Genomic DNA, 26,078 nt, shown 5'->3' with positions numbered 1-26,078 from the left:
ATATACTTACATATATTCATATACACATGCACATATAAAAACTAGCCATTTGTGGAGTTGAACACTTTTAATGTAAGAAATTCTTTAGAAAATTCTTTAGGGAAAATGGCAAGTAGAGTTTTCTAATATCTTCAGTAGATTATTTAAACACTAAATTTCAAATCTGATCAACTCCTTGTTGACAAAAGACTATTTTGCAGTGTTTTCCATAATGCTCAAGAGACTTGACTAAAGTATTCCTTTGATGCCTCTTGGTGATACAAAGGTAATGAAACAGTGTCAGCAGCAGGTGATAAACTCTAACATAGTGTTGATTAATTAGAAGGGTTTCAAATAGGCCTGGCCATGAACAAGTATGTACCTGTCTTCAGAAGGACTAAACTTGTTAAGTTTAGAGAGGCCCAATATAAAGTTGGCCATGAGGTGATTGATAGCTGACACCCTATCAGATGTGGCATTATGAATGGATTTCAGTGATCTTTTAATCCATTAGTTCTCAAACTTTTTGATCTTGGGATCTCTTTATATTGTTTAAAATTATTAAGATCTCTTAAAAAGGTTTATTAAGATTATATATGTATTGATATTTACAATATTGTTTTGACCTCATAGATCCCTTTAAAAGAGCTTGGGAACTCCCAAGGACCACCAAACCATACTCTGAGAACCACTGCTATAGTTAGCTTAATTCTATAGATAAGAAAACTTAGGTCAAAAAGGTCAGGTAACTTGTCCTCAAAAGTCAAAGCCACTCAGGATATAAATATGTTTAATGAATAATTAATTGTTAAAGCGGTAATGCCCCACTTTGGACACCATTTGACATAAGATATTGGATACATCTTTTCTCTCATATTGCTTTTCTTTTAATTTTGTTGGGGCAGCTAGGTGGCACAGTGGATAGGGTACAAAAATCTTTTCAACTTGTTACTTTTACCCATCACAATGGCACATGTTTTCTTAAAGTTGTCTTCTGAAAAATTTTTAGTTTCTAGCTATTCACCATTCCTCTTTCTATATTAAATGTTTTTCTAAGGTATAATTTTAGCAAAAGTTCTATTAAAGATCCAATAATAAGTAACATACAACTGAAAAATAATCAGTTAATTGAAAAACAAATTTTGTTACAAAGCATTTTGTGGAGCTCAAACTCTTAGTAGACTGTATGTACCTGACACTAAGGAGATCAAATCTCAGAGTTCATATAAAGGTCTTTTTAAAAAGGTCTTTAAAAAACATGTTAATTTATTGCAGTTTGTGTTTATCAATCAAAAATATACTAAGTACTTACTAATATTATATCAGGCACCATGAGATTCAAAAGAAATGTACGACTTCTTAATTTCAAATATTTAAGTGCTTACTGTGTGCTATGTGTGGAGGGATAAAAAAGATCTCATCTTTATGTGGATGCTGATCTAGATTTCCTCTACCTTTTGAGACGCTTATTTGTGTCCTCTAAATCTTAATATTTTTTTTTTCAATTTGTGTCTAATTCTTTGTAACCTCATTTAGAGTTTTCTTGGCAAAGATACTAGAGTAGTTTGCCTTTTCTTTCTCTCCTCATTTTACAGATGAGGAACTGAAGGCAAAAAGGGTTAAATAGAATTGACCAGGGTCACTTGGCTAGTAAGTGCCTGAGGGTGGATTCTAGGTCATGCTGCTTTAAAATTTGCAAAGGGCTTTATACATATTATCTAATATGATCTTCATAAGGTTGAAGGAGGTTAAGAGTGATTTGATCAGGATCACATAATATCTGAAATCAGATTTTTAATTCAGGTCTTTCTGACTTGTAAAGGCTAGCATTTCATTTACTGTGTTCCACTTAGCTGCATCTATATATGTCTGATTCATTTACCTTCTTCATTTTAGATCAGGGGTGGCAAACCTTTTTTCTGCCAAGGGCCAATTGGATATTTATAACGTTATTTGTGGGCCATACAAAATTATCAACTTATTTTAATTCAAGCAGTGGGAAGTTGTTATATCTAACTTTCAGCTCCTCATTGCCTTCAGTTGCCTTCTCTCAGGCATGATCAGGAGTACTTATATTCACTGATCTTTTACTTAGGTCTTATTCACTGCCTCACATTAGTTCTCTTTTCCAAAGTCTAGAAGAGTAGAGACTTTACTTTTCCTGAGGATCCCATATCTTACACTGATTATTACATTATTCATTTCATTTCCATGAGGTTTTGAAGCATAAGTGAAAACTGAATTGTTTTTCTCCTTCTTCCCCCCAACATTCTATCAGTTGTATCTGCATCTGCATTATATGTAGCTTTAATAAATTGTAAATTATGCCATTTATAGACAGAGTACAAATAGTATGTCACATACTAATTGCTTGGCATATTTACCATTTCTGTGACCCGCTAACAAATCAGATACACAAATTTTGACATAATCCACTTTAGTGAATGGCAGTTGTTATTAATCAAATACAGTTGTTCTAGAAGAAACAGTGTTCTAAAGCTGAGGCTTAAAATGCAAAGTCGCCATAGTGTAATACATGGATGCCATGTGATCTATTTGTGAGTTCAAGTTACTGCTGTTATTTTTTTGGGTACATAGTGTTATAGGATTGGAGATAAAAATCATAATTTAAAGAATTGGTACAAAATTCACAATTAACTGAGTAGAAACGAAATATGTTTATTTTGAAATTAGTCTATGTCAGCTATTAGTCTACTTGGTAACAGCTCTTACTAAAATCTCAAATGAATAGAAAATTGAAATTACAGTACTAGCAAACAAGAGACACAAATTTTTCTCTCAGTATCATTTTTTCCATTCATTCGTAATAGCTTAGAGTTCCCTGTTATCCTGAAATATGAGCTGTGTATTTCATCCAATGGATTTTCTTTTTGAGGGATTTCTATTTAAATCCTTTCCCTTTTGAGTCTGTCCACAGATTTTTATAAAATGATGTAATTGGAGACTGCATTAAATTACCTTATTATGTTAATTGGCCTGCTGCATGTACCTTATATTAAAGTTCAAGGTAGAAATAAAGCAACAAGTAATTCTGTTGGTTCAGAAGTCATTCAATCTAATTTCTGTAAAATAAGATAATAAGTGAAAAAGCTATTCCATTTTTCTAGTTCTCAATTTATTTGTAAAATGAGTAGTTTGCACTAAATAGTAATGCTTTCCTCAAGCTTTAAAATTGTACTCAGAAAAAAAAAAAAACCATTGAATTGCAAAAACTAGGAGTTGGTTTTATGAAGAAAAAAAACAAAAAACCCACAATAAAATTAAATCCTTGATGTTCTGCTGGGCACATGACAGTATTCTTTTTTGTTTTGCTTTATTTTGTTTTGTATTCCTTTTATGTTTTATTTTCTTTGTCAAATTTTTGATTTTTCAAAAAATTTCAATTTCAGTTGCAAAAATTTTTCAAATGTTCAAATAAAATAAATTAAAAAATAAAAAGCTAAGAAAACTAAATATGAATTATTAAATATGAAAAACATAAATATAATGCTGACAAAGGTGATATTAAAGCAATTATAAGGAGTTTTTTCCAGTTATATGGCAAATAAATTTAACAATCTAAATGAAATTAAAAAAAACATGCAAATTCAAAAGATTAGTTCCATATATATAAAAGTGTGTATCATAGGATCATAGATTTGAGTTGAAAGAGACTTGAGAGGCCATTTGAGAGACCATCCAGTTTTCTCCATCCCCTCATTTTTGCAGGTGGAAGGTACCTGAGGTACAGAAAAGTGAAGTAGTGATTGGCTCATGGTTGCACAGCCAATAAATGTCTGAGGCAAGATTTGAACTTAAGTTTTCTTGACTCTTAATGTAGTTTTCTAACAGCCATATAATATATAGTTGCCTTTGGGGATCACTGTACTAAATACAGTAAGAAATACTTTTAAGTTTTTTGTTTTTTTTTTTTTGTAGAAAAAAAATTGAGAATGTTAAATGTATAGAACTTCAGGAGTGGGGCTCTCATTTATTTTAATAGGTATAAGAGATAAAATCCTAAATTATAGGAAATTTTCACCAGCTTAAAAAAACAACAACCCACCAGTGAACAGTATTCTTATTATAAAATGGACAGGTTTCTGTAGTTTTGAGCTAAATTGGTTTTTTTGGTTTTTTTTTCCCCTAGAGCACAGTGTGGTCACCTGGCAAGTATAGACTTCAAAAGACTTTTTATGATGGCTGCTTTAGAGGCTGACCTTTCCAGAAGAGAAGGAAAAGAGAACTTGGTTCTATTTCCTGCCCTTATAGAGGGAAGAAGTCATTTAAAGATTGTACTGTTAACATTGGAAGGGACTGTCATTCCATAGATAGTAATGATAGAGAGATAAAGTTTCTGGGTCTCAGAGATAATGACTGCAGCATATTTATACATATTTGATTGGATTACAAATCCATTGCTTATCAGAGAAGTGGTAAGATACCTAGATTTGACCTCAAATTCCAGCTCTGCTACTTTCTACCTTTGTTGAATTAGACAAGTAGTATTAGCTCTCTGGTTCTCAGTTTCCTTATTTGTAAAATTTTGAGATTGGTTTCGGTAACCACAAAGGTTATTCCAGCTGTAAATCTATGATGATTAAAAAATTTCTTGACCTGCCAAACAGAAACTCAGCCTGTCTTCTAGAATATTGTGAATGTGGGCATGGTGGTGGGAGTGGAGGGGTGAGCTTGGGGAGCACTGTGGTGCAATATAGTCAGATTTTCCCATTTTGAGTTTTTTAATATTGGGCTATTTGTGTCTTTGTAAGGAATATTTCTAAAGTAGTTCAGCCACAAAGTTCCTGTTTCCCTTGTCAGTTTCAGCTATGAGCACATGAGGCAGGGGGATTAAAATGAGATATTTTGGCTTTTCTATTTGGTGTCTAAGCAGGTCTTGTGGTGAAAATGTCTAAGTAGAGACATTTTGAGGAGTTGTGAGTTCATGAGATACTGGAAATTTTACCTTTTCATTCAGAAAAAAAAAGGTAAATGAATTCAGTACTTGATCTCAAGAAAAATAAACAGGGTCATATATGCCAGATATCACAATGCGGAATTTGGAGTCAGGAAGACTTGGGTTCAAATGTGACCTTAGATACTTAATATATGTATGTCCCTGGATAAGTCATTTAACTTCTGAATACCCCAGTTTTTTTCCATATGTAAAATGAAGATAATAATAGCATCTACCTCCCAGAGTTGTTGTGAAAAGTAAGTTAGCCTAGTTCAGTACTTAGTACATAGTAAGCTATATAAATGTTAACTATTATTAGCAGTTATGACTCTTCATGGGGCCATTTGAAGAATAGAGGTAGAATATCAGAGCTGTGGATACTATGAGAGAAGACTAGAGAGGAATAAAGAGAATTAAATAGAACCTCTTGACAGTATGTAGGGCTAAGCATATGTTATAATGTGAATGAATGCCTCATTACTCCTGCTTTTCCTGGGAGGAAGATAAACATGAAGGATTATTGAAAGCACTCATCAGTTTTTTCAGTCAGAGGTTGAAATTTCACATTTGATATCAAAAGCCTGGTAAGGACATTGTACTTTTGGATTGAAGGATGGCTGTCATTTGGGGAAATTTCTCAGATGATATTGATGAATCACTTTCATCTTTGTGGAATTGGTAATGAAGCACTCCAAGGAATTCCTTTCAACTGAAATTGGACACTCACTATGCAGCCAGACAAGGCCCTAGTCAGTGTGACTGTATAAGTGCTTATGTAAATTTTATGAGTAACTTTTAATGTAAATGATGCCTGCAACCTACTGGCTGTAAGCCTTTGTCACCAGGTATCAGAATACAGGCACTCTGGGCTTCCCAGGAGCTGCTGATTGAATTAGACTTACTAAGGGTTGCTGAGGCTAGGGATGGTTATACAAAAAACTCTGCTTGCAAAACATGAGTTTATAAGAAGAAAAGTACCCAGTGACATTGACTAAGTCACTTAAACTTTCCTGGGCTTTAGTATCACATCTTTTAAAAGAAGGGTGATAGAGTGAGGTTGAACTAGATGAACTCTTTTAAGTCCTTTAGGTCACGTTTAGAAGGTGGACGTTCCAAAATCCACCTGAACCAAGCTTGTTGTCTTGTGGCATATCATTTGATATGCAGTCATAAATTCTGGGCAGTAAAACCCAGTTGACAGTAAGCTGCTAGTAAATAAATGGGTCTAAGTATAAGATTAAAGGTAGAAACAGGTGTTTTTAAAGGACTTTTTATGTTCCCGGCACTGTTCTGAGCATTTCACAAATATCTCATTTGATCCTTACAATAGCTCTGGGAGGTAGGTGGCTATCATTATTCCTCTTCATTATAAAGTTGAGGGAACTGAGACAGACATAGAATAAATCCCTTGTTCAGGGTCACACAAGTATTGTGTCTGAGGCTAGATTTGAACTTGGATCTTTCTGACTCCAAGTTGAGTGCTTTGTCTACTGCACCACTGTGTACCTGCTAAACTCTGAATTTTGCTTATGGCATATTAATAATAATGATTTTTTTCCCACAATGTTTTCTTACATTGCCAGATTTTTTCTGATCATCCAGCATTATAAGGATGGCCCAGTTGATAATCTTAGGAACTGTGATATAAATAATAGACAGCATGTTGTTTCATGGAAAAGCTCATCATTGCCAAGGGTTGGTCTGAAAAGCCTCTTAGGAATGAGATAGTTCACATTCTTAGGAATTGGTATCCAGGGCAGTCATGTCATTAGAAACCCAACTATAGGAAGTTGTCTACAGAATTCTTGGAAAATTTTATAGGGGGGAAATGAAAAGGGAGGAACCTGGTTCTTGAGATCAAGGGCTTATCACGGGCCCACCCACATAAGCAGGAGGAGATTGCTATGAAATGGGCCTCCAAGTTCCAAAAAATTTAGGGGGATTAAACTCCCCACACCTTCTGTGAGTGAAAGGGTATCTGTTTTAAGACTAACATCTTTGATAGGATAGGAAAAAAAGAGCAGTGCTAACTAAGCCTAGTTTTTAGTCTCATATAGTTAGAATGTTCCCCAGATCATAAGAGGTGCCTAGAGCTCCAGCCGAATCTGCTAATGGAATATACTCTAAAGTACAAAGTGACAGTGAGGTAGAATTAAATGAGCTAGCTACCTTAAAACCAAGGTTAAGATAGAAACCAAACAGTAGGAATCTGAGGAGGAAGAAAGAGTGCTGAATGGATTTGGAGTGCTACTCATAGCTGTAGAGCTGAAAACAGATCTCAAAAAACATCCACCCCAACTCCCTCATTTTATAGATTAGGAAACTGAGGTTTAGTGGTCTAGGTAGAGTTTAATGATTTGCCTAATGTCATATAGATTGTATCAGGAATGATTTGAACCTAGGACCCCTAAGTCCAGAGCCAGTATGTCTTCCTTCTTCTGTTGCTTGGCTGTCTCTGACCATGGTCAGCCAAATGGGAAAGAAACAATTAATATTTTTCAACAAATGGGCCACTTGGTGTCTTTGTATCCACAAGCCTAATAGAGTGACTATTTCTTTGGTTAAAATAATGTCCACTAAATGGAGAAGAGTATTGAAGTGCAATATAATTATATCATTCCTGCAAATTCCAAACTGATATAGCTGCAGTGACTTTTACATAGTGGGTTTTTTTTTTTTTTTTTTTTTTTTTTTTTTTTTTTTAGTAATGAAGGACAGTCACAGGAAGGCTGTTGGTCCCTTGTTATTAATACTGACAGAACAAGAGTTCTTGTGTGGTAGGATAATTCCTTTATAATTGAATTTTCTTAATAAGAAAGGAAGAACTGACATGAGAGAATTAGGTAGGGGGAAGCTCTAGGCTAAATGTACACAGTTAAACTTAGCCCTTTTATTTTCCTGTAATATATGCTATTACTGGTCAAGAGAGTGGCTTGTTCAAAGGAAATCTGTAACCCCACCCAGGAAAAAAAACCCCATCAAAACCCCTAAATTCATATCTTAACTGATTTTAGTCTAGTCCTGTTATCATCATATATTACAGTTACTGAATTAAAGAGAGGAAAAACAGAAACAAAACTTTTCCTTTCTTGCTTTCTCAAATGAATAGAATGTTTTATTAGATACTTTAGTAAACATGATGCTAGAACAAGTCAGTAGTGATTTGAGGGATGTCAATTCCTCATTTAGAGTAGTCATTGGGACCAGTAATTTCTGATCATAGTTCTTTTGCCCAATGGAAGAGTCTGAAATGGAGAATATAATACGGTATAAAGACATACTAGGAACTTAAGCAAAATATCTTTAATGTCATTTCTTTCCTGGCATGCTCAGTTTATAACCACAGAGAAGAATTGCAGTCAAAAAGAGTTAGGGGAAAAAAAAGACTGATCCTGCAAATTTGGGTTGATTGTTTCTTATAAACTTGATGTAACCTTGTCATTTGTCTGTTTTCTGAGTCCTTTTTAAATGGGCTTTCAATTTGTTTCCCCGTCTAGCTACCTGAGTGTAATGTTGTGATTATTGAAAGATCTTTGACGACTTTGGGAGAAAAACAATCTATATACTCCTTGTTTTTCCAAGTTAATCTGAATCCTAAAATCTTTATTATTTGTAGGAATAGCTTAAGCAGATTGTATATATTTTTTAATGCCCATCATTTGAGATATTTAAAGTATCTAATATGAAGTGTTTGGTATTAGTACATTTTGTATTCAGTGAGTTATTTTAGAATTTACATTTTGTGGTCACCTCATTGTTAGTCTACAACCTAAAATTTTAAAAAGATTCTTTCCTAGATGGGAAAAACTTACACATTTAACTTGCTTTGATATTATATTGTAGCTATAAAGGAGACACATTTTAGGCTAGATGAAAGGTATTACATACTTAAAGGATTATTTTAAGAATAAAAATTCTTATTTAAGAATAAGATACATTTAAATATCTGAAGACTGCATGGTACAGTGGAAGGTACATTGGTTCTAGAAGTCAGAAGCCTTGTATTCAAATCCCACCCATGACAGCCTCTGAGATTACTAATTGTATAACTTTGACCAGCTGTCCTGGGCTATAGTACCTTCACTATAAATTAAAGGATAGGCTTTATAATCTTTAAGGATACTTCAAGTTTTAGATCTAGAATTTCCTGTTCAGATCTATGATTTCCTTTCGCATTCCCTACATAATCATGGTTACAACTATTAAAATATAATTGATTTCCTTTGTAATCTTATGTATTTTATTTTATGCATTTAAAAGCACTTTGTGAAGGCTTTACTTGACCAAGAGATCTAAAACACACACAGAAACACACACACACAGAAACACACACACACACACACACACACACACGATTCAGAGCCAGGATGTGTTACAAATTCCTCAAACTAAATGAGTTCACAATTAATTTGATCATATCATCCCAGATTCTTCCTTCCCAAACGAGCTGCCTTGTCTCAATCTCTTTTAATGGTGCCATTATTCACTCAAGTTTCTCATGTTTAAAACCTTGAAATCTTCTTGTATCCAGTTAGTTGCCAAGTCTTATTGATTCTGAATTATAATATTTCTTTTATCTGACCCTGCTTAAATTATTTGAATGTTATAGTTTTTCTTTATTCCCTCTTCTCCATCACATTGCACTAAGATTCTTACCCACTCCATCTCCTCACAACTCTTTTTTGGGTTTCCTGTTGCTTACTGAATGAGGGCCAAAGTCCTTAGCCAGAGATTCCAAACCTTATATAAACTGAAGCCATCCTGTCTTTCCAGCTTCATCTCTTTATGAGTGTGTAAGACTAGGACTAAGTGGCTTCTAAAGCACCTGCTAATTCCAGATCTAAGTTTTTGTGATTATACCACTCCCTTCCACATATTTTTTTCTCTAGTCAGACCAGACTACTGGACATTTATCACATTTCCTTTGTGCATTTACTCATATTTGTTCCTCAAGCCTAGAAATAATGCCTTGCTCTTCCCCTTCATCCACTTTTGAAATTCTACAGACACATAATTAAAAACATACCTCAAACACAAACACTATCCATTCTATAAATAACAAGAACAGCAATAATAACATATTTATATAAAGCTTCAAAGTTTCCAGAATACTTTTCTTACACTACTATCTCATTTGAGTGTTACAAATATTTATTAAATACCTATTATGTGCCAGGAACTGCACTTAGTTCTAAGGACATAGAGGAAGGCAAAAACAGCCCTCCTCTTAAGGAGTTCACATTTTAAAGAGGAAGATAGCATATAAAGAAACTAGGTATATTAATAAAATGATCATTTTACGTACATTTCTGTTTTCTCTGTATTTTTTCACATATAGAGTGTGAATTTTAGTTGATATTTGTTAAGTTCTGAATAAAATAATGGATAAAAAAAGTAAATGGAAAGTGATGGCAAGTTTTTGGAGACACTGCAGGTGTTAACTATTTACATTTTATAGATTAGGAAACTGAGACTCAGATTAAGAGAGTTAATCTCAATTAATCAATCAGTTGATTCATAACATAGCTAGCAACTAATGCTAGAAATGAGGTTTGAATTGATGTTCTCCCGACTCTTAAGGTTAGGGCTTTTACATTAAACCTATTCTTGTGCCCTTCTTTTATTCCTCTCGATTGTTAAGGATCCTTCTTACTTCAACTTTGATTACTTCATTTCTGCATTTGTTATATGTTCTTTTAGATGGGAGGAATTATATGTGTCCCAAATATTGGATTGTTTCTCACTTCCTGGAACAATAGCGCTCTGTGTAGCAGGTACTTTGCATTTTGTTCATTGTATTAAATTGCAGAATTTGATGTTCCCCTTTTTTTGTGCATATTCTAGTGTATAGAGCTTTGGAATTAAATATTATTGCCCTGATATTAATAGCCATCAGATGCACCTGGTACTCCCTTGTGTAGAGTCACATAGCTAATAAATGTCACTTCTTCATGATTTTTAGGCACAGCATTTCTATCCAGTTTGTTGTTCAGATAGGATCAAAAGGCATAGAGAGAGATACAAATGACTTTCAAGTTGATTCTGGTGGCTTTTTTGTCCTCCCATTGATCTTTCTTTCAATTCATAGTACTGTATTGCTGAAATTGGGTGTCCAAGAGATATATATTCCATATTCCACTGCTATTTCAATATTTATGTCATCTTACATATATATACCATGCTTGGGGTCATTGTTAATTTCTCACCCACTTTTTTTTTTTTTTTTTTTTTAAATTAAGGTCCGTCTTGAAGCTGATCAACTTATGTACTCTCCTGTTCCTGAAAAAGTTTTTCTTGCAACTCTGCAGATATATCTTCAAGCAACACCCAAGATACCATCATTTTTGAAAAGCAGTAGTTGGGGTGTTCAAAATTCTGCTTTTCCTGTCAAGGTATTAAACCTGTATCTCTTTGGTAGCCTTGAATAATTTTGAGATTTTGTTTTTGTTTTTTTATATTGGTTCAGTAAAGTTATGCAAATGACCTAATTTCAATTCTTACTTATGTGTTTATCTCTTTGTCATAAACATATGCTATGCTGGATTTTCTTCACTGTTATGCAAGGTATTCAGTATTGCAGTTGTTTGCAATGAGTCATAAGCCTTTTGTAATTCATGAATGTACAGCATGTGGGGATTTGATATTCTTTACATTTTTTCTTAAAATTGCCAGGCATGCTATGGCTCCAAAGAAGACATCTAATCTCTTTGCAGAGGCAGATGTTTTCTGACTTTTTTGATTTATTGATCAATTTTCATGTTTATTTATTTATTTTGTCTTGTTGTATGAGATGGTTCTCGGAGAGCAAAAAACTGAAGGAATGATGAGGGAAATTTTGATGATGTAAAAACCCTAAAAAATAGCAACAAATATTTAGTTTAAAAAAATTGCCAACTTGCACATACTTGATTGATGGTTGAAAATCTGGTAACAAAGTACACAGCTAGGTGACACAGTGGATAGCGGCAAAGGATAAAGTCAAGAGGTACTTAGTTCAAATTCAGCCTTAGTCACTTGACACTTAATGGGTAACTCATTAAATCTTGATTACTTCACCAAAAAAGCAAAGAAAGAAAAGAAAAGAAACTGACTCAAAACTGGTGGCTTCCTCTGTTGTGGTAATACAATTTGCTTATATAATTTATAGATTTGCAAAAGAAATGAATAATGGATAAAAGTTGACAAGGTTGTTAGGGTCACTTTTATTCAAAAACATGGTAATTCTTTGGGATTTTCAGATTTGGTTCCTTATGCAATGTTTCTTATTTTTATTTTCAGTTCCATATTCTTTTCATTCTCCTCTTCCGTACCTAATTGAGAAGACAAGAAATACATTAATTACTACATCTATAAATCCACATTATGCCTATTAAATAATATATTCTATCTTTCCCAGCCTTTTTATATTTTTCATGTATTTGGTGGCCATTCCATCTCAATGGAATATAATGGAAAGATATAAGGGAATGTTTCTTTTTGGGCTCCTAGGATACTAGTCTCTCAGGAAACATTGTAATATAGGGCTTTTTTTTTTTTTTTTTTTTTTTTTTTTTTTTTTTTAAACAGATGGGGCACATTTGTTTATGGCCTGTATTGTGTTTATCTTTTTTAGGGTTATCATTCTTCTTAGCCTTAATTGAAAATGTCCTGAGACTCCTTTCCTGCCTGAAGGCCTATAACAATCTTAACTTTTTCACTCAGTAGATACAGCCAGGCAGGAAAGAAAGTAAAATCAAGTCTTTGGGGCCTTGCATTCCTGCTTGAAGCCAGTCCAAAAACCTTTCCTTATCATGTTGTAAGTGAACCATAGATAGTCATAGACTCCCAGGGCCTTCCTCACATACTCCTGGAAGATGCCTAACTAGACAGCTACCTCATTGCCCAGTTTCCTATTACAGGCATGAATTTTACTGGAACTATATTCTGAGGTTTCCCAGGAAGAACTTTGGGTTGGGAGAAGCACACCCATCATAGTATCCCACAAAATATTGCTACAAGTAGTTAATAAATGCTTATTCAAAATATTGATTGATACTGCAAGTGTTTAATAAAAATTCATTGAATTGAAATCTGAAAAAAAAAAAGAAAAGAAAATTTATTTCTCTTTCAGTTTATTTTTTTCTCAGTTTCCCCTTTGAAATTAAGTCAACAATTTTTTCTAGATTTGAGGAAGCCTCTCCTTATTTCCTGGCAAAACCGTTCTTTCCAAGCTTCCTTTTGCTTTTATCTGTATTCATTCATTTGATGTGTCAACTGAGTTTACCTTCTTAATGAAGCCATCATAGTGTTCACTGACTCCTTTCCTCTCATTGAACTGAAGATGTTATTCTAGTAAGTGAACCTTTGCTCCTCCATGGAACAGTTTTTTTTTGACAAAGTCCTTAGCACTTTTCTTACTTGTTTTTTTAAAAAATGATGTTTAAGATGCTTGCTGCTCTGAGAAATCAATGATCCAATATGTTACAGATGATTCTTTTCTCCAGTGACAGATAACTCAGAGAAGTACTTGTCTCATAGTGCTGAGGACAAAAGAGATTTGATAGAGTGGCTCCTCATTGGGACTTCCTAATATGCATTGCTTATAGATAGTTTTTTTTTTTTTTTTTAACTTAGGATTTCATTTTAAAAATATTTCCAGTATTTTACTAGAATGATAGCTTTTATTGATATACTTCTAAAAATATATTCATAAAGAAATAATAACATATAGAGGCCCTCCTTGGAAAAAGCATGAATTTGTGTTCTCAAAGAGCTCCACTATGAATTTGTGATAAGATCTTAATGAACAACCATTCTTAAATACCTACTGTGTACCAGCTACTATGCTAGGTGTTTGAGATCCAAGAAGTAAGAAGAGAAAGAATCCCTGCTCATATCCTTGCAAAAATGGATATTTCCTGCTCCTACATTATTATTCGTAGTTTTCCTATGGAAGCCAATTCTAACTGTTTAAATTATAGATATAAATCAAAACCCTGTAAAAATAGAGCTAAGCAATTGAGTGTAATCTTAGTAATGGTGGACTATGGGTATAGAACAAATTAAATACCCAAACTTCTCCAAACCTAGAGGAACCTAAATTCCCCAGATCACTTCTATTCCAGAAGCCTATTTGAATATCACAAGACATAAAAGATATATCCAAGAAACTATAATACTGGGAAAATTGGTTAACATTATGGGAAAGTTTATAGGGATTATTTCATGTAGGAGTACCAGAGAAGACTTTATGGAAGAAATAGCATTGTATTTTACTTTATTACCATCTTTCCACTTTCAAAATTTGTTTTATCGATACTGTTTAAAAATAATTTTTTATTACCCCATGAGTAAATTACTCCTTTTTGCTGTCCTCTCCTATAGAACTCTCTTATAACAAAGAAGTGTAGTCAAGCAAAACAAGTGACATACTTACCATATCTAGTTATGTAGGTAGATAGACAAAACACTTATTAAGCTCCTACTATGTGCCAGACAATGTTGGAAATACATACTGAGAATACAAATACAAGTAAAGAGAAAGATAGCCTCTCTTCAAGAAACTTATGTTCTAGTGGGGGAAGTGGCACATAAATGGAAGTGAAAAATAGGGGCTGGGAGGGAACAAGTTAGAGAAATAGTTCAACTAATCATAGATTGGTTTGGGTTTGAAGAAAGCATGACTAATGTGGCTGCTTCCTCAGATGGAGTTTTGGGAAGGAACTCAATAAGAAGGGGTAGGGGTGGAATGGTAATCTGGGGAGTTACAAGTTGTTCCAGATTTGGATGGGTCAACACAATGATGGAGTGAATGATATTTTAACAGGTCTTTGAATTAGATCTATAATTTAAACAGGTAGAATTGGACTCTGTAGGAAAACTGAGTAATAACGGCAAAGTAGCAAAACAGGGCTCATACACATATACACATATATGGAATAGGTAGTAATTTATTTTATCTGGAACTTAGTGTGTGAAAGAGTTTAGTGGTAATTTATAAGTAAAGACTGGAAGGAAAATACAGTCATAAAATGTGTGTCTCGAATGAATAATCATAGAGATGATATGGTTTAGTCTTTTCTTTTTATATTTGAGGAAACTAAGACCCAGAAGTTATTAAGGTCACACAGGTAATAAATAGCAAAACTAAGACTTTAACACAACGCCTTTGACTTGAAAAAGAGAGGAAGAATTATTAGGGCATTATGGCGGTATTCTAAGAGATAATACGATAGAAGCAAAGAAATGGAGAAAAAAGGATGGTTAGAAAAATGTTTTAGAGGTAGAATGCATAGGCATTTGGTGAATGGACTTAGAGAGGAAGAAATATAAGATAATGTTGGGATTCTAAGTCGGGCTAATTGTCATTAACATATAAGAAATTGAGTGGATTTGGGGGGCAGAATGATGAATTTGATATCTTCAAATTTTCATGTTTTCAAGTAGCATGCTACATATATATTGCTTATCTCTTACCTTTTCTACTTCAGATAAAAAAATGAAAATCTTTTTTTTTGTTGTTGTGTTTATTTTTTACTGATCTGTCAATTTTGATCCTCATTTTGAGCAACTTAAAAATGGTTAGGATACTTTAATTGAAATAATTGTCTTATCTTTATGTTTGTTGGGAATCTATTTGTTACTCTAAACTTTTTAGATCAAATAAAGAAAGATTTGAAATTAAACAAAATAATTAGGGCTAGAGTAAAGAGAAATTTAAAACTTTGACGCTATTAGAAGAGCAATAGAGATATTAATATTATATGCCACACCTAAAAGCCTCCTAAAAAACCCAAAACATAATATTTTACAAAAAGTCCTTGTTAATTTTATTCCCTGGAATGAGTTTTAACAAGCATCATGGTGGACATTGTGGTAACCTATTAGCCTGTTTTTTTTTTTTTTTAATTAATTTTATAATTATAATTTTTTTGACAGTATATATGCATGAGTAATTTTTTTTTTTTTTTTTTTTACAACATTATCCCTTGTATTCATTTTTCCAAATTTTCCCCTCCCTCCCTCTACTCCCTCCCCTAGATGACAGGCAATCCCATACATATTAAATGTGTGTATAAATCCATACATATGGATTTACATATATGTAAATCCCATACATATGTGTGTGTAAATCCAATTTTCTTGTTGCACGGTAAGAATTGGATTCCGAAGGTATAAGTAACCTGGATAGAAAGACAGTAATGCAAACAGTTTACATTCAATTCCCAGTGTTCCTTCTCTGAGTGTAGTTGTTTCATGGATCAACTAGCCTGTTTTTTTAAAAGCTGTAGATGACACCTGACACATTCAGAGAATTGAGTTTGCTTGGAATTTTACAGCATTTCCCTAAGTCCTCACTACCCTCTCCTCCACCAAAACTCAGTCTTATTTCCCAAGCCTTTCATGAAGATGACTTTAAAAGAGTGTTTTAAATGATGCCTATTTAAGAGTCTTTTGTAAAGCAGATCCTTTAAGCTAGCTCATTTCTAGCCCAAAGTAAAACATTTGTCAAGAGTTTATACATTTCTTTCTCATACATTTTCTTTCATCGGGAAAAGATCTTTCCAATTTTGGCTATAGTTTCCTTCCAAGGATAAGTTTCATCTTTTCATTTGAAATGAGAGAAGTATTTTTCTACTCTTCCATCTCTCTCTCCTCAGTTGAAATAGCTTCTTTTGATTTGAATCAGCATCCCAGGTTGTGGATCTGATCTACGCTAGTTTTGTAACTATAAAATTTAATAGTTTCATTTTCTCTATCTCCATTATAACAGAGACCCTTGATAAATTTGGGGATAGAAAATCATGATTAAGGGAGAGTAGCAGATAAATAAGATCTAAAGCTATGTTGTGTGTAAATTGCGAATATATAAAGACAAGAAACATACTATTTTATATCTGCTTTTACAGAGTGAGAATGTTCAAAGTGTAAGGGACCATTGAGACCATCCAATTCTATGATTTTACATCAAATATTCTGTCATGTACATACAGTGGTTCCTTGATAAATTTCATTTGTTAGTTCTGGCAGCTTGACTTTTCCCAACGGAAAGACCTGGTTAGGCCTGGGACTCTAGGAGCCTAAGTTTAAAAAACATTTGGGAAAGATTGCATATGATATTTTCACAATTGCAATATGTTTTTTTATCAAATCTTATTTGGTATCATTAACTTATGTCTTCTTGATTCCACTGGCATTCTATACACTGATCCACTTAACTATTTATTGACTCATAAACATTGAGTTTGTACTATGTGCAATGTACTGTACTAATAAAATTCATTTAATAAACATTTGTTAGTCATTAAACAATTATTAAGTGCATACTGTGCCAGATACTCCAGCGTACATGCTGGTGACACAAAAAAGAGCTTTAAGGATTCTAAGAACTCAAAATCTAATGGGTCAGATGAATGGCATTTTAAAGAAATTTCATTCTTTATTCTGTTTTAATCTATAATTTCCTTACCTAAATCATATTCTTACCTAATTAATTCAGATTAGTGATTGACAAACTCAGCAACAAACACACTAGCATTCTAGATCTAGCTTTAAAAGTCTTAATGTCAATATCATTTAAAATCAAGAGGCTTTTCTTTTATTGGGTGCAGATAGCAGTTTTCTCTGCTCCATTAATATGAGTGCAGTCTTGAGTGGGAGTGAGGATAGCTGTTTTATGCATTTATCATAAAATGCAAAAATCACCTCCTCTGAAGTCTTGCATGTCAGCTAAGAGGAATGAATTCAGAAGAGTAGCTTCTTAAAAAAAGGTGTTTTAAAGTCCAATATGTCACCTTAGACTTGAATGACAGTGAGAAGGGCTGACACAATTTATCTGTCTTCTATCTATGTCATTCCTTGGCAAAAAAAAAAAAAAAAAAAAAATTCTCTTGTGCTGTGGGAGATGTAGTTGATCTTTTTTGATCATAACTGATTTTACAATCATATTGTAATTGTCTGAAGTGGTGTATCTTGGCCCCTAAGTAGTTAAGCAATTAAAGGAGAAGATTGATTTTTGTTGTTGATATTGTTGTTCAGTTGTTTCATTTATGTCCATTTCTTTGTGACTCCATTTGGAATTTTATTGGCAAAGATTTCATTCTCCAAATGAGGAAACTGAAGCAAATAAAATGATTTGCCTGAATTCATACTAGTAAGTAACTAGTCATAACTAGTAGTATCTGATTATTTTTTAGTCTATCTCATCTCTTGGTTCAATCAAGACTTTCTCTTAAGTCTGGGCTGGAGAGAATTATTTCAGTTCAATCCTATGTATGGATAGTGAAATTCATACCCAAATCTTTTTTCCCCTTTTCCTTTTTTTTTTTTTTTTTTTTTTTAAATTGCAAAACTGGGAGGGAGAGAGGAAACTCAGGTCCTCATGTCATACATCTTGAAATCCCTGGTCTATGTAATTTTTCTCTGGAGGCCCTTCTTAGTATTGAATTTTACTAATTTAATGGGTTTAAGATAATATTTCAAAGTTGTTTAAATTTACATACCAACTATTAAATAATTTGAATAATTAAAATATTCAGGGTTTGACTTGGTGAATCTTTCGTACTCTGGCTGTTAGTTGGAAAAAGTGAGCATTTATTAAAACTCATCAGTAACAATCTCAGTTTCTTTCTGATTACCTTTCTGATATCTGATATGAGTCCAGCCTGACTCTCCTAGCATTTCTTTGTTAAAAAAAAAATAAATGATTGATAGGATTAATATGAAGTTGACTAAGAAGAACTTTGTACTAAGGTACTTAATAAAGTTAGTATATAGTGTTAGGTACACCATTACATCCAGGTATAGTGGTGGTACCTGCTTCTTACCTCATAGGCTTGCTATGAAGATGAAATGTACTGATGTATGTAAAAGTCAATAAACATTTCTTAAATGTCTTAAATGCTGAACACTGAGGATACAATGTCTGCTATCAGGGGACTTACACAGGACAATTATAAGATGATGGTATGTTAAGAATTTGGAAACATGTCCTCTTTAGTTCTTCTGCTGTATCTGACTCTGTGATCCCATTTGGGATTTTCTTGGCAACTACATTGCAGTGATTTATCATTTCCTTCTCTAGCTCATTTGACAGATGAGGAAACTGAGACCAAAGTGGTTAATTAATTCTTCCTGACTCCAGGCCCAGCATTCTATCCTCACCACATCAGCTAACTGCCCTATGCTAATTGATTATACAGTATAGAATTTGTTCTTTGGTAGGTAAATGAACTATGCCGCTTATATATCCTGTTTGAATATATGGCATCCTCTAGAATAAAAGATCTAGATATTTAACCAATTTGGGCTGGGAAACATGAGCAATAAGAAAAATACCCAGTTTGGAGGCAGACGATCTGAGTTTGATTTCCCAGCTTTACCAGTTATCTCAAAGTTAAAACTTTGGGCAAATCAGAGAACCTCTTGCACCACAGTTTCCCCATCTGGAAAATAAGGGAAATGGATTAGATGATCTGGTGAAATCCTGTGCTGGGGTAAATTATTTGCACACTGAAGTTGACTCTGGCTAAATCTATAGGTTTTTAGCTTAGAGGGAAAGTTCTAGAAGCCAGGTGAGTGAGAGAAAGAAGGTGCCTCTGTGCTGATTTTGTAACTTAATGCTTATCCAGAACATATCATCCATAGAGTCCTTCTGGAAAGTCAGAATGTGTCTGGCATGTTTCCTACAGTTCTTCTCCACCCCGCTCTATCTTATAGGCTATTGATCCTCAGTGTGGCCAGTGACTCTTGGAAGTCCACAAGACCCTTTCAGAAGACCCACCTGCTTAAAACTGTTCTCATAATAATACCAGACTCTTTAATGTCTACTATGATGAAACAGTGCACATAAACAGAAGCTCTTTAGAGTGTAATCGGGTCCTGAGGCCAAAAAGCATGAGAGCCATTCCCTAATTATTATTTTTGCTTGTATTATTGGAATAACCTCCAGGTTCCTTTTCATCCTCTCTATACTGCTTACGGTTTGCTGTTCCTAAAATACAAGGTTAACCTCAATTTAACATTGTCTCAAAAAATTTTAGTAATGTCTTTATACTTCTAGTCTTAAATATAAAGTCCTCTCTTTGGCATTTCTGGCTCTTGGCAGTATGGCTTATTATGTATGTATTAATGTACTTCCTATCCTCTGTTTTCTAGCCAAACTGGACTCCCTATTATTTCCCGTATGTTCATTTCATTTCTTTATATAATTACCTATTATGGCCAGGCATTAGGAATACAAAAAGAGGCAAAAGGCAGTTCCTGCCTTCAAGGTGCTAAGAATTTAATGGAGATCAACAAAGAAACATGTACAAACAAGCTATCTACAGGAGAAGTGTTTAGGAAATAATTGAGAAGGAAGGTGCTTGAATAAAGATGGTTTGGGAAATACTCCTTGTAGTAGATCACATTTTAATTGAGTCTTGGAGGAAGCTAGGTACTTTCTGCTACTGCATTAGGCAGAAACGAAGAGGGAGAGTAATATACACACAGGAGGACAAGTTGCATATCTGAAATGGGTACCCATCCTCATCTCCCCTTGTAGTATTTTTTAATTCCTCCAGCACTCAGCTCAAGTATTTCACCTTATATTGTGTACAGCTTATCCTCATTTCCCTAAACCAGTCTCCTCCTCAGAAAATACTTTTATTTATTCTTCATATACTTCATATTTGAATCATTGTCTTCATATGCTTCTTCCCCCCATTACAAGGTAAGGTCTTAGAGCCACTTATTAAATATTTTTTGAATCAGTGCGTGAACATAAAGTATTAATATTGACCTATTTCTTATGTTATTTTCCTTAAACCTGTATTCTTTCATGCCATATTGCAGAGAAGTGTTTACTTATGAGTTCATATTCCTAATTTCAAAACCCAAACCAAACCAAAAAAACAAACAAACAAAAAGAATATTGGCAAAAATAACAAAGCATTTTGAACATGTATAAGAATGAGTTTGTGGTACTACAGAATTTTTCTCCTTCCCCTTTAAATTTAAGTTTAAAGTCTCCTTGTTTAACTACGTAGTCTTTTTCCTAGTCTATAAATTATTCTTCAATTGGTCCAAAAAAGCAAAACTTTTTTTTTTTTTTTTTTTTTTTTTTTTGGCTGAGGCAGCTGAGGTTAAGTGACACAGCTAGGAAGTGTTAAGTGTCTGAGATCACATTTGAACTCAAGTCCTCCTGACTTCATGGCTGGTGCTCTATTCATTGAGCCACCTAGCTGCCCCTCTTCCCCCCCCCCTCCCCCCCCCCGCTTAAAATTTTTTCCTTCCTTTTTTATCTCAGGGGTTTTACATACCTCTGAATCATCTAGATCACTTTATTCCAAGTCTAAAATGATCTAGTGCAAATTAATTTGAGAAACTAGTTACCTAAAATAAAATAAAGTGAGTTTTTTTAAACTGTAAGTTGGAGAATTATAAAATTTGTTTGATATAAGGTAAGGAAAATGTATGAGCTCTATAAAAGTAGAAGGTAGGAGAAGGGGAACAAGCATTTATTAAATACCTATCTTATTTGATCCCCACAATAACTCTGAAAGCTAGAGGAGCTTACTATTTCCATTTTACAGTTAGAAAAACTGAGACAAGCAGCAGTTAAGTGACTTTCCGATGGTCACACAGTTCTCATGTCTTCCTGACTCCTGATCAGTTTCTGAATCTGCTATACCACCTAGCTATTACTGTGTAAAATTGCCTTATTTTAGAGGAAAATTCTTGAATGAGTCATTAAAAAATCATTTCTAAAAAGAAGCCTTCATCACAGAGAGGTTTCACAAGTCATGGCAGACTCAGTTTTTTTTTTTTTTTTACAGATTTACTATGCTAGTCATTTGTGGGGTGGGGATGGGTAGGGTATATATCTCATGCAGATTTTAGCAAAGCATTTAATAGAATATTTCATATTTTATTAAGAAAAGAAATACTTGTAGAAAGGAAGTTACAATGTGGACTGGACCATAATACAGTTAGATGGATTTGGATCTGTTTGAATGGCTAGACTCAGGTAGTAACTAATGGTTCAATTCAACCTGGCATAATTTCTTTCTACTTAAGGTAGGTGCTTAAGATATTTCTGTCTGACCCTCTATGGCCTAGACAGATTGCATACTTTTTAGATTTTCACATCACACAAACCTAGGAAGAAACTGAAGGGGGAGCGGGGAATAGCTTTAGTTAGTAGTCAATACCATCGGCACTGAAGCATTTCCATCACATGAAACACAGATATAGCTGTGTTGTTTTTACTTCTTCTTCTTTTTTTTTTCCTTTTTCCCCTGAAGAATCTTGCTTTCTTGTGGAACTCTCTGGATGACTGCATCAGGTTAGAGCATTGGGCTGAATATAAGAAAAGGAATTCGGGAGAGAGAAATATAAAGTTTTATATTTAGTTTCAAAAAATCAATTTCATAGATTCAAGATTGAGGATGGGATAGCATGGTTGGATAACAGTTTATTTCAAAAAGTCCTGGGGCTTTTGTGGATTATAAGCTCAATAGGAGTCAGCATCATCATAGAGAATCCACAAAACCTACTGAGATGTCTTGAGTTGCATGAAGATAAACATAGCAAGAAGGCAATAGTCCCCCCTGCACTCTGCCCTTTTCAGACTTCATCTGAAGTAGTGTTAAATTTTTCTGCCACAGTTTAGAGAGGACATTGATAAGCTAGAAAATTCAGAGGAGTAAGACAGTGATGTTCAAAAGTGAAGGGATAAATAGCCTGGAAGAGAAGGCTTGGGGGTTTGGGCAGTGGAATGTTAGAGCTGTTTTTAAGGTTTTGAAGGATTTTCTTGTGAAGGCAGTATTAGACTTGCTTTGTATTCCTCAGAGGGCAAAGTCAGGAGTGGGTAGAAGTTAAGAGAAAAGTGGATTTTAAGGTTGTTATCAAAGGATCAGCAAAAGACTAGGAAGGAATAAACTTTTAGTTTTTTGTTATTGCTTTAGTTATATCTGACTATTCATGACCCCATTTGGTGGCTGTTGTTTTTTTCCAAAGATACTGGTGTATTTTGCCATTTCCTTTTCCAGTTCATTTTATAGAGGAATTTGAGGAAATAAGGATTAAGTGACTTGCCCAAGTTCACCCTTACTAGATATGTGAAATCTGAGGTCAGATTTGAACTTTGAAAAATGAGTCTTCCTGATTTTAGGTCCAACATTCTATCCAAACAACCTACCTGTCCCTCTTGTTTTCAGTACATTAAAAAAAAAAAATCCTTTCAGAGCAATATAAGATTTGAATGCAGGTCTTCCAATAGCAACTCTAATATTTTCTTGCTACTTCATGCTGTCATCTGGGAAGATGGAGGGGCAGAGGAAGACATAGATGTAAAGAGTGTTTTCAAGTAGCATTTGTAAATATGGGATAGATTGAAAGAACATTCGTTTTTATTTCTCATATTGTAAATATCTATAAATCCCACATGAATAAAACTCTTTGGACAGATCCTCAATAATTTTTAATAGCATAAAGATACTGAGAACAAAAGTTTGAGAGCTACTGGTTTAGTATAGACATGTGTTGATTTATAGGTAGTAGAGATAAAAACTTTTAATTTAATAAATTCATTTTTTAAAAAATTGTTTATTGGTGCCTTTATTTTTATATAATAGCTATTCCTGGATATAAGCTCTCTTGTCACCCCCATACTGAAATTTCCCTTGTGACAAAAAAACCCCAAAAAACTAATTCAGCAAAACCATCTGATATGTGTACTATGTGACCAGATCTGACAGTGTTTCCATTTTTTTGCCTTAATGGTATCTCACACCTCTAGAGGAGGGGAAATAATGTCATGATCTGTTCTGTAACAGATTTTTGGTTTTTCAGCTACTCAGTTTTCTTTTTTTATGTATAATCTTTTCATTACTCTTTAAATTAGGCATCTTTTAATCCCTGTGAAATACTATTCTATTCCATTCAGTATACCTAGTCATTTCTCTATCAATGGGTACTCAATTTGTTTTTAGTCCTTTAAATTTCTGTTCAAATGCAACAATTTTTCCTCTCAACTTTCCTCCCCCACTGGGAAAACCAGAGTAATAAAAGCCTTTACAAATATTTATTGTTGAACAAAATTAATTCCCATTTAAGCCAGATCTGTTTATCTAATCCATACACATATACACACACGTTTATGTATATAGGTACATATACCCAAACACATTGTTGTTTGTCTTTCATTTTCGAAGAGGACCAATGACATCATTGGGATGTCTTGATTTGTGCATAAAAGCCAAGACAACTGAAGATGACCAGGGATGCAGTAGATGACCATCTACCAGAAAAATTCTTCACATGATTGGGAGAAACATCCCTCCCAATCGCCCAGCTAGTTTGAAGCTCATCAGTTATCCTTAACCCTGGTTTAATGTATCTGCCAAGATGGTTTACTGGGGTGTTTCCATGCTATAATTTCTTAGAACCTCAGGTGAGAGTTGGACAAGCTGCCCTCAAAATTTACATATAACAGCATGTGTCTACATATGAATTATGTGTGTATATGTATACATCCATATATATACATTTGTGTGAATACACACAGTTGTACTATAGGCCCATAAGCTCTCTTTCTGAAAGTAGGTTTCTGTTTCATCCTGAGTCTGCTGGAATCTTGGTTGGTCAATTCAAGTTGTTTGCTTTTTATAATATGTGGTTCTTGTATAAGTTGTTTTCCTGTTTCTGTTACCTTCACTCTGCATCAGTTCATACAAATCTAAAGCGATTTCTCTGAAATCATTCCTGTCATTATTTCTTATGGTACAATAATAATATTATATTACTTTCCCCTTGAGTTTCCAATTATAATTGTTTTCTGTTAAGTTTTAGTTACTTTATTCTCACCATAGAAAATAATTTTATCATTTAAAAATATAATAGTAGATTTATGTACTGCAGAAAGTGTTTGAAAAAGTTAAAATATTAAATATTATCTGCATTTAAGGATCTATCATTAGATCTCAAAATCAGGGGCCAGACTTCATGTTTATGGAAAATTCTCTCACCTCACTCAAATTCACACCAAATCTTCACCATATCAACTTGTAATTGGTATAGAGTGAATGTTTGAATAAAAATGAAAAATAGCATATTCATGTGCTGAACATGAAGAGGCAGAAGTGATTTGTGATCTTCCATAATATCTTAATTTTTGCTGGAAGATTTGAAATGTTATTTCTTATTTGTAGAGGAGAGAGAACTTAAGCCTATTTGGAAACTAAAAATAAATACCCCCCCCTTGTTTTTTTTTTTTTTTTTTTTTTTTTTTTTTTTTTTTTTTTTTTTTTTTTTTTTTAATAAATACCCTTAAACAGACCAGAACATTTATATAGAAAAGCAAACAATTAAGAAATGGCATAATCATAGTTGGAATTTGGTTGAGTAGGTTAAAATTATAGTCTTTCTTCCTGTGGCTTGTATAATGACTTAAAATCTATTTTTAGTAGATATTGTAGTACTGTTTACTTAAAATAGCACAAGTATCTGTGTACTTTACTTGTACTGTCCTCTGATGAGTTTCCATTTTTATCTATATATTTTAATGATGTGAATATTGTAATCTAGCAAAAAAAAAAAAAAACTTTTAACAAATTACACAGTTTACTTTTCCTCCATTAAAGCTAAGTGGCAAGATAGAGTGCAGGACCTGGGATCAAAATTTGATCTGAATTCAAATCCAACCTGATCAAGTCACTTAACCTTTTTTTTGCCTCAGTTTCCTCAGCATAAAATGGGGATAATAATAGCACCTACCTTTCAGAGTAGAGGTAAGGATCAAATGAGTATTTACCACTGGCAGCATGTATGGAGAACTATAGGTTTTACAAAAAACTTTATATCTGTTATCTCACTTATAAAGAACACCTGATTTTTTAAAATTAATTTTATAATTATACATTTTTGACAGTATATATGCATGAGTAATTTTTTTATAACATTATCCCTTGTATTCATTTTTCCAGATTTTCCCCTCCCTCCCCTAGATGACAGGCAATCCCATACATTTTACATGTGTTACAGTATAACCTAGATGTAATATATGTGTGTAAATCCAATTTTCTTGATGCACGTTAAGTATTGGATTCCGAAGGTATAAGTAACCTGGGTAGATAGACAGTAGTGCTAATATTTTACATTCAATTCCCAATGTCCCTTCTCT

General features: G+C 33.6%; 1 protein-coding gene across 7 annotated transcripts in view; it reads left to right on the top strand.

Annotated features, from left to right (window-relative positions):
- The window catches only part of NCK2 (NCK adaptor protein 2), a 208,366-nt gene that overhangs the window by 53,304 nt on the left and 128,984 nt on the right, over positions 1-26,078 (top strand). For all 7 annotated transcript variants that reach the window (XM_074299688.1, XM_074299689.1, XM_074299693.1 and 4 more), the window contains exon 2: positions 11,176-11,328. The gene's annotated coding sequence lies outside the window, so the exon portion shown is untranslated. The remainder of the gene's footprint in view (positions 1-11,175; positions 11,329-26,078) is intronic.

Source organism: Sminthopsis crassicaudata, chromosome 3, assembly GCF_048593235.1.
Source record: "Sminthopsis crassicaudata isolate SCR6 chromosome 3, ASM4859323v1, whole genome shotgun sequence".
Lineage (NCBI taxonomy): Eukaryota > Metazoa > Chordata > Mammalia > Dasyuromorphia > Dasyuridae > Sminthopsis > Sminthopsis crassicaudata.
The sequence above is the reverse complement of the archived record's forward strand: the minus strand, read 5'-3'. Positions and strand labels throughout refer to the sequence as shown.